The sequence below is a fragment of the Plecotus auritus genome, assembly GCF_963455305.1.
Source record: "Plecotus auritus genome assembly, chromosome: 13".
NCBI classification, from domain to species: Eukaryota; Metazoa; Chordata; class Mammalia; order Chiroptera; family Vespertilionidae; genus Plecotus; species Plecotus auritus.
Window position 1 is genome coordinate 24,436,252 of NC_137779.1, and position 9,877 is coordinate 24,446,128.

A 9,877-nucleotide genomic window follows, 5' to 3' on the forward strand; every position below is an offset into this window, starting at 1 on the left:
ATTACCAAGGCCACAATAGCTGTGAATTGGTAGCACTTGGATTTGAGTGCTACCTAAAGCCATTAGGTCAGAAATCCTGGTCTCTTATAGGCCTGTCCTTCTTCCTCTAACCAGCTGAGAGTTGGGGATCTTAGAAACAGCGTATGTTCAGAGCCGCTGGTATATTGTGGTGTGGTGTGTTGGCAGGGGGTCGGGGGTAGGGAAGGGAGGGACCAGGAAGAGAGTGGGGGAGGCTGCATAGAGATCAAATACGTAATTATTATTTAAATCAGTTCTGATGCCATAAGAGGAAAAATCAGAGCTTTCTGTGGCATTTCCCCAGTGCCATTTTCTTATTCTAATCTTATCAAACATGGCTGGCATTTGTTTTAACAAAAGAAAATTCCTTTAATAAAAAAAAATTCTCTAATATAAGTTAAGATAGCCCACCAAGCCACCGGGTGACAGTGGAAGGAGACGGGCGTTTCACAGCAACTTAAAGCAGATTAAAAAACTAATTTGTTGACTCTCTTTTCGAAAGCTCACCTCTCCCTTGGAAAGGCTGTGTGTTTTGCATAATGAGCCTGAAATCCTGAAATCACTGATGCCTGCTCAGCTCCCTTTGTTGGGATTTCAATGGGCTCCCACCTCCTGTGGGGGCGAGATTTCTTGTTGTTGCTCTGGCCAGGGTTTAATGGAATCAGTTCACTCCCTGTACTTAAAATCTTTAGAAGGCTTTTCCTGCTGCTGGGAGGATAAAGAGCAGAAATATTTACGGGCCCACAAGGCCCTGAGATTTATCCGCTTTTCATTGTGGACCAGTTCCTCCCCACCCCAAAGATCTAGTGTCCATGTTCTCCGTTCATAGCCACTCGCCTTCCACCTCAGGACCTTTGCACGTGCTATTTCCCTCTATTTTCCCATCCCTCCACACCTGTTAATCCTAATCATTCTTCAGAGTCCAGCTCACTTTCCCTTTCTTGGGAAGCCTTCCTTTTAAAATGCCCTAATTTGTGCCTCCCCTTCCTCCAGAGTCAGATACTTCCCTCCTGACAGTTACTTTGAGTTGTAATCACGTGACACTTCCCAGAGTTCTCTCCAGACTGGCTTCTGAAGGTGAATTTTGGAAGCAAATGTTGATGAGCCAGAGTGCCAAGCACAGACAGAAGGCTTGGTTTTTCAACAGTAGCTTTAGCTCTCATGCAGCTGGCCTCATTTTAACAGATGAGAACACTGAGGCCAGAGGTTGAGCCATTGGCTGTTGTTAAGTTGCTAACATCGGCACCCACTGTCTGATGGCAAAGAATGTTTATTTCTTCAGGGCCTGCCATGTGCAGTATTCGTCCAGGTGCAGAAAGATGCCACTTACTCAACACGGTGAAAAGTGAAGAAGAGTTCCAGGTAAGTGCATTTTCCAGACACCTGAGGCATCACGCACAGAAACACTTAGTTAACCATTGGGATCAAAATATTTTATACAGTGAACTATTCTTGCCCTTTTCCCTGCCTACTGCGTGGGAATTAACTGTTTCTTGGGCCAGCACAGCAGCCAGCAACATTCACATAGCACATTGGTTGTATAATGGTATTCTTGCATTATCGATGGTTTCACTTTCCACGATTTCAGTTATCTGTCGTCAACTGAGGCCCACAAAATATCAAGTGAAAATTCCAGAAAGAAACGATTCATATGTTTTAAAATTGCACACCATTCTGAGTCACACGATGAGATCTCACGCCCTCCTGCTCCATCCAGCATGCTCTATGTGCTACCTGCCCGTGAGTAGCTAGTAGCAGCTGTCTGCATTCTCAGATCGACTGTCGAGGTAGCACAAGTGCTTGTGTTCAAGTGGCTTTTATTTTACTTAATAATGCCCCCAAGCACAAGAATGGTGATGCCGGCAATTTGGATATGCCAAGAGAAGCCATAAAGTGTTTCCCTTTAAGTGAAAAATTCTCTATTTAATAAGAAGAAAAAAATCAAATGCTGAGGTTGGCTGGGATCTACCGTTAGGAATGCATCTTCTATCTGTGAAATTGCCTAATTTATAAGTTAAACTTGATCACAGGAATGTCTTATGGGGGGGAAAACAGAATATATAGGGTTCGGTCCTATCCGCGGTTTCAGGCATCCACTGGGGGTCCTGCGAAGCATTCCTGCGGGACCAAGGCTACCGTTCATTGTTCTCTAATTGGTGACCTTGTTCTATCACATTGAGATGAGCATAAGCTGAAGGCTAACTGAGATGATGAGGTCATTGACCCCTGCATTAAATCCCACCCCCCTACTGTGATCCTTCCATTTTCATGTTTCTCCTTTTTATGATCCCTTCGCCTGTACCCCCGTTCTCTGGCTGCTGTCACTGTGTTTTCTCTACCATCTTACACACGTCTCATTGGCTCCTTCTCTAGGCTGTAAGACCGGGAAACCAGGTTGCTGAGCTTGTCCGGATGGTGTGCGAAGTGAGAGTAAAGAGGCTCCGAGTGGAGAAATGTTGGCTCTTTTCTGATAGGGACACTGTGGCGATTCAATGGCATGACTTTTTCTCTTCCTGCTTCACAGGGAGTTGAGTTTCCCTCCTCTGGGCCTCCATATCTCCCCACTGAAGAATTCTCCCAGCTCCCAAAGTCTCTGAGTTGCTGACCCTCTGGATACCCGGCCTGTGGATAGATGTGAGCCTGATCCACAGTCACTGACCTGCGGACATTGAGTTCTGGCCTCCTCTCTCTACGCCAAGGCCCAGGACCCCAGCTGGGCTTTTTAGCTCAGAAGTCAGCACATTTTTTTTCTATGAAGAGCCCGATAGTAAATATCTTAAGCTTTGCTGGCCCCACATGGCCTCTACCACAACTTCTCGACTCTGCAGTTGCAGCTGCAAAACAGCCACAGACAATCTGTAAACGAAAGGGTGTAGCTGTGTCCCAATAAAACTTTACTGACAAAGACAGGAAGGGAGCCAGATTTGGCCTGGGGGCCCTGGCTCGTCAAGCACTGTCCTAAAGCATTCCAAGCTGGATCCAACCCTCCTCTGGGACTAGGGCAACCAGCGTTCACTGGTTCGCACGGGACACTCCTGGTTTGAGCCCTAAAATGTGCATTTGGGAAATCTGTCTGTTTCAGACAAAGGAGGATGGCTGGTCTCCCTGTCCGGGATCCCGTGGCCTCTGGTTTCTTCCATCTTGACGTTGTTCTGGCTGTGACATTCAACCGTCTCCTCCTCAAGAAGGAAAAGGAAGAGAAAGAATAGGAGGAAGGGCTCCTGTTTCCGACGTGCCGGGCACTGTGTGAAGGGCCCTGTCAACGTGACCACCTTTGATCCTCCCAACAACCTGGCTGGGGCGCGGTGGCTGGAGATGATCGCAGGGAGGGGTCAAGGCTGGATCTCGGTCTAATCTGCCTCCAGAACCCAGGTTCTCCTGCTTCCCCTCCGGACTGTAAGCTCCTTGAAGACAGAATTGGGGTCTCCCATCTCTTCATCGTCAGTACCCACACCGAGTATGATGACACTTAGGAGATTCTGAGCGGATACTAAGTGTCAGCAAACACTGATGCTCAATAAAAGAATGAATGAAGGAGCAAATGCCCCCTTCCCCCCACCACCACACACACATCCAAATAGACACTTTGCACTTCTATGAAAGATTCATTCCTGCCTACCTAACCGCCAGGACAGTGAAGGGGAAAATGCCGAATGGATGCTAGGATGTCAGCATGTCAAACCTGCCTGCTGGCACTGGGGAGGCAGTGTGACATCGTGGTTAAAAACATGGTCTCTGACATCAGGTGATCTGGACGCAAATCCCAAGTGTGCCTCTCCCAGGCTGTGGGAGCCGTGCAAGCCAGCTCACCTCTCTGAGCCTCACAGATTGTAACAGAAGAAACTGTCCTGTAGACAAGAAACTGCCTGTTGTAATGGGTAAGAGATATATAAAGCCTCTGGCATGGGGTATGGTATCTGGTAAACACTCCACAAACGTCTATCATGATTATTATTACTGGATCATTACTGCTAATGTTGGGATGAGCAGAAAGCAAGGTAGGGAGGGGACATCCATGGTGAGAAGTCCAGGTATTCATTATGCAGTTCTGAGTGAGCACCAGGGGTCAAACAGGACAAAGGAACACAGACCGCTTGTAACTGATTGGTTAGCTATAACCACGCTAATGCTGCGTAACAAACACCACCGAACCCCAGCGACGTGCAGTGAGAGGCATTTATTGAGCTACCCAGATTGTGGCTGAGCTAGCCTCGTCACTGAGGGGTGGGCTCAGGGAGGTGGACATTAGTTCATTCTGGGGCCAGGCTGCGGGGACAGTGACCACCTTGGGGGAGCTCTTCTCCTAGTCATGGCAGAAACACGCAAGGCTCTGAGTCCTCAGCTAGGAACAGACACACTGTCATTTCCGCCTCACCCGAATGGCCAAAGCTGGTCACGTGGCTGAACCCAAACAAAGGACCGGGAACATAAACCCCGTCGGTCCCTTGAGTGGGAGGAATGACGATGTTGTGTGGCTGAGGGCACGGACACAGGGAGGAAGGAGGAATTAGAGCCCTTGGTGCATGTGCCCCAATAACCAAACAGCAGCCACACCCTGCCTCACACTGCCCTGCCCTGCTCGCCTCACCAGCTTCCTCTTCGGCCCCTGCTTCATCAGCTCTTGGTCAAAATCTGGGAGACCCTTAGAGGTAACATGTGTAGGCCTTGGGGACCCTAGCCCCACCTTCCCAACATCTGGACCTGCTCCAGGAGCCATTCATCTCGGGCAATTTCTTTCCTCACTTGATTTGTTTATTTAAGGAAAACAAGTTGCTCCTAATTAGAAACACTGCTGTCGAGATGCGCGGCCCATCTGAGGCTGCTGACTTTGCAGACCTTCTGCCTGAACTGATACCTGTGCTCTTAACATCTGCGAGTTTGCTCAGCAGCAGTCTTCAAGTGCAGGCTTCTGGCCACAGAGACTTGGGCTGCTGTGGGGGTTGAGGGAGCCGGGGGCAGGGGAATACACCGGCTTCGGAGCTAAGGCGCATAGAAAATGAACACGCAACATCCCGGCGCCCTGCTCAAAGCCGGCACCGATCGCTGAGCCGACACTCGGAAGGTGCACAGCACGAGCACAGCTCAAACCTGAGGAGCAGGAGGAAGAGTCGTTGTAAAGATTCAGAAATGTGTTCTGCTTGGAGCCTCTCAGTTGTGTTTACACCACACACACACCTTTACACCCCTATGGACACTCAGATCTGCAGAAACGCACATCTCAGAAACACACACATACACATGAGACATGCACAAAAGTGACACGGCCTGACAGACAAGCACACATGCTCAGAAACACACAATGGACACCCAGAGACATGTGAGAAAGTACTGTGCAACAGCCCAGGTACACACACTCAGAAACATGCTCATACACAGCAGTTACACTGCAACATCCCCAAACACACTTTGAGAGACACTCACATACACCCGAGACACACTCAAATGTACACTGGAACCAACACACCCAGATACCAACACCAGGAAACACACACATACACACAGAGATGCAACTGAGCATGCAATGCTACACACAGGCACACACACTCAGCAACATATGTGCGCACACAGATGCTCAAAAAGTGTACACTGAAAACACATTTGTGCACACCCACAAAGCACATGTATACTCAGAGATGCAATCAAATGCAAACTCTAACACTCATAGATACACATGCCCTGAATATCATACATGCTCACAGAAACAATCACAGAGGTTATACCATGACCAACAGATGCACACACTTACACAGAGACAATCAGGTATGCAGTGCTATGCACACAGAGACATGCACAATGTACACTGGAAACCATGTAGACAGATATGCCTGTAAGTGCATACCACAACTCACACTCACATAATCAGTGTACACATATGTACACTCACAAGCGCCCACATGGACATGTGCAGACAGCACAGACAGCTAGCAGAACGTGCACCAGGCAGACCTGCACAGCTTCTCAAACACAAGTATTACCGCACAGACCCACACAGCACATGCGTGCAGCTGTGTAGCCATGCACCTGCCCAGTCACAGAGACACATCCAACTCACATATAAACAACTGCTTAACACTCACAAATGCACACGCATCCCGACACTTGTGCTGACTCACACAGGCACACATTCTCTTCAGGGCATGCACACGCACTCATCAATCCATGTTTATGCGATCTCATAAATACACACGCATATTGACACTGTTCTTACATATGTGCACATACACTAAGGTTTTTATGTCAGCCATGCTCACATGAGCACATGTGCCCCAAACCTGCATGAGAATATACGCATGCGTCTATACACACTCTTACATCCTACTCCACCAGGAAAGCAAACTGTTGATTTTTTCAGGCAAGCCCACAGACTGAGCTAGCCCATGGCAGCACTGCTCCGGCCCAGTCCCTACTGCACGCCCATGAACTCACTCGTCAGCAGAGATGAAGTCTGCCTTCCCATGGTTATTTCAGCATGAACCCTGGAGAACCCTAGTCTGGGGAGGGACAGATGTCCCAAGCCTCAGAACCACTCAGAGAGAAATTAAGACTGACCAATCTTCTGCCTTCCCCCACAATCTCAGCAACACCCCGTCTCCTGCCTACACACACACATACACACACACACACACACACACACACACACACACACACACACAAACACACGGAAGGCACTTGCCCCAGTATGGCTGTTCCTGCAGGGAACAGCAGCCTCACCAGCTCAGACAGCCTCAGCAGACAGTGCCTGACACCCAGACACACCTACTAACTTCTCTGCCCTGGGTCCCTACATAGCTGCAAAGTTGAAGCCATGGAGACAGCTTACCTCTACCTCCTGTTGTCATGGTGACATAGCAGCTGGATGCCTCTATTCTTCCCCAGATGGCCCTGGGCTCCCCACTAGGAGCTGCTGGTCCAGCCATGCTTTTATGAGGCAGCAGCGAAGGGGTGGGGACTGCAGGTGCCAGATGATTGCAGAGGACAAGAGCCCTGCCCCCCAGCCGAGGATCACCTGGTGCTCCCGTGGGATAGGGCCAGCCCCTGGGGGGAAACAGCAGCCGGGTGCCCACGCACAGGACCTGAAAACAGGGTGCTCTGCTGCTACTGTGTGTGTAGCTCCATTCCAGTCTCTGCTCCATACACTAAGGGCTTGCATGCACCATCTCAGTTAGTCCTCCCAACAGCCTTCTGGAGTCGGAACTATGAGCTCCCCATTTACCGTGGAGGGAGGGAGGTTTGGAGGGTGAAGTGTTAGTTAAACGCAGAGGTGTCCGAGTCCCAAGCCTCTTAAACACTAAATTACACCAACTCTTGGGATTTTGAAAATCTCATCTGTGATCATTGCTCAGGGTCATAGAGTGCCTGAACTGGGACTTCTGAGGACACATGAAATCTCTTCCTTTTACAGAAGCAGCTATGGGGGCCCAGAGAGGTCTAGTAATTTTCCCAAAGTCACACAGCAAATTGAGGGCAGACTTGAAACTGAAGCTCTTGACCCAGAGATGGGGTTCCCCCAGGACATCAAGAACCGGGTCTCCGACGCCCTGGAGGAATACCCAGGTCTCATCAGCCTAAGGAAGCAACTCCTAGGCTGGCCCCAGGTCAGAACCCCACGCAAGGGCAAGAGGTCCTCAGACCCCCACCTCATGCCTCAAACACTTTCCAAGAACCAGATGGCAATGCTATTCCCCAGAGGCAGCCTCCCAGCCCCAGCAGGCAATTGCAGGAATATGTCCCACCTTCTGGCCATGGCCGGAAGCATGTCCACTGCCTGCCTCACTGACCAAACGGCCCATCAGGATGACCCCAGCCCTAGGCTGGAACCTCAGTGAGGCAGCACAATGCCTTCCAGAGGTCTGTGACCACAAGGGTGGCTCCAGAATGATCCTTGGAGACTAGGTGGCCTCTTTGAATCATGCTTTTCATTAGGACGAAAAATAATCTGGCCCAACTCATGAGCTACGTGCTGGCCTCAGCAGAGCCTCTAGGGACCTGGAGCGAGGGGGGACCACCCACATCCTCAGAGCTGGGGATGAGCATGCCAGGAGTCCTTAGACAACTGTCCATTCCAGCTCCTTTTTTTTTTTTTTTTTGCAAAAAGTTTGCACCTCCCCAAGCTCCAATCTGAATGGTCTCATTGAATGGCCCAGGAAACTTCCCCCAAATCTTTTGCTCATCTAAGGAGCTGCAAGGAATGGAAGGTGATCCCCGCCTCTCCTAGTGGCTCTGCCAAGGAGGTGAGTCCTCTCCTGGGATGACACTCGGGGCTTGGATGGAGGTGATCTGACTGAATGGGGTCCCCCTGCCCTTCAGTTCCCTCTCCCTCTCCTTACACACACACACACACACACACACACACACACACACACAAACCAGAATGGACACAGCAAGCCTGCAAAGCCCTGGACACAAAGCCCATCACCTGGGCAGCCTGGACACAAGGGGCCTCCTCTACCAGAGTATCATCCCCAACAAATACCTTTAACGCCAGCTGGAAACCATGACCCGTGCTTTCTCCCTCAGAACTCTGAACTGCCCAAGAAGGGGGTGGGTGACTCATGAGTCAAATGAAAAGGGCCCGCTGCCTTCCCCCTGGCCCAGCTCAGTGGGAGAAGCCCTTGAGTGCCTGCCTTTGGGGACCCGCAGGATGGCCAGGGAAAGGCTGCCTGGATGAGCCAGAATGTCCCACCCTCCGCCAGAGGAGAGAAAGTTTGTCATTTACCCGGAGCTGGGCTGTCACCGCTGTGGGTTCTTTACTCACCTGGCTCTGGGCGCTGAACCCCCAGCCTACGGAGAAGCCGCTGGAACTGGAAGCTGGATCGTTTAGCAGAGGCTCCCCACCCTCTTACCCCTTTCAGGGCCCTCAGCCCTTACCTGCGGGGTGTCAGCCACTTGCAAACTCAGCCAGCAGAGCCCAGCAGGCGCCTGGGATCTCTCTCAGAGACTCTTGCGTCCTGCTTGGCATGCCCGCTCTGTGGGCGCCTTCCCAGCTGCCAGCTGCTGCAGTGGCATCAAGGAAAGCAGAGTCCAGATTTCCTTCCTCACTGCCAAGGCTCCTCCAGCCGGGCCCGGGGGCTATTTCTCCGGGGCTGGTGCAAGGGGCATCCTCCGCCTCCAGCGGGAAAGTGAAGTGTGCGTCCTGGATTGCAGCAGCGGTGACAGCGGTGGTCGGGGACCAGGAGGGGTGGCGACGCCAGCCGGCGAGCTGGGGAGGCAGGCGGAGGGGAGAGGAAGTGAAAGCCCGGCTCCGGCTCCTGCGAGCCTGGCGCTCAGGCGGGCGGCACTGCGGGGACCCCGCGCCACAGCGAGGCCCCCGCGCACACACCAGTCCCAGGGATGCCCAGGCCCCAGGCGCGCGGGGCGCGGGGATCCGCTGCCGCTGGACGTGAGATCCAGCTGCCTCGCTTCTAGCTGGCTGCCTCCTTCCAGCCTCGTTCCTCGCTTCCCCGCTAGCCCGGACTTCACGTCTCCAGCCCCAGCTCCCAGCGCTACAGCCTCCGCGCCAGCAGCGCCTCAGCCCGGCGCGCTCCTCACGCGGAGCCACAGCACTGCCTACCGCTTAACTCCTTGCATGCCACCTGGCCCTCCCGCCGCCTCCCGGGTAGCTGGGCAGAGCCAGTGCCAGGCCTGCTGGGAAGCTCGGGCAAGGGCCGCCTCTTCCGAGCCTCAGTTTTACTCTTCTGGAAAATGGGCTGCAGAGACCCATGTCCTAGGGTCGTTTGGAAAATTAACTGAGACTATTGTGCCAAGTACCAAGATGCCTGGCATTGAGTAAGCACTCAATAAACGGCAGAGTATTCGCTGCTGCTGCTGTTCAAGAGGCTTAACTGGGTGACTCACAAATAGTAAACATGCAATAAAGGGC

General features: G+C 51.8%; 1 protein-coding gene across 2 annotated transcripts in view; it reads right to left on the bottom strand.

Moving 5' to 3' along the window:
* WSCD2 (WSC domain containing 2) overlaps window positions 1–9,504 on the bottom strand; it is a 77,474-nt gene extending 67,970 nt beyond the window's left edge. Inside the window, exon 1 of one of the 2 annotated variants that reach the window (XM_080650534.1) lies at window positions 8,887–9,504. The gene's annotated coding sequence lies outside the window, so the exon portion shown is untranslated. Of the gene's footprint in view, window positions 1–6,838; window positions 7,092–8,886 lie in introns of those variants that run through there. The other variant, XM_080650535.1, reaches the window with a different exon arrangement.
* Window positions 9,505–9,877: the final 373 nt, after the last annotated feature.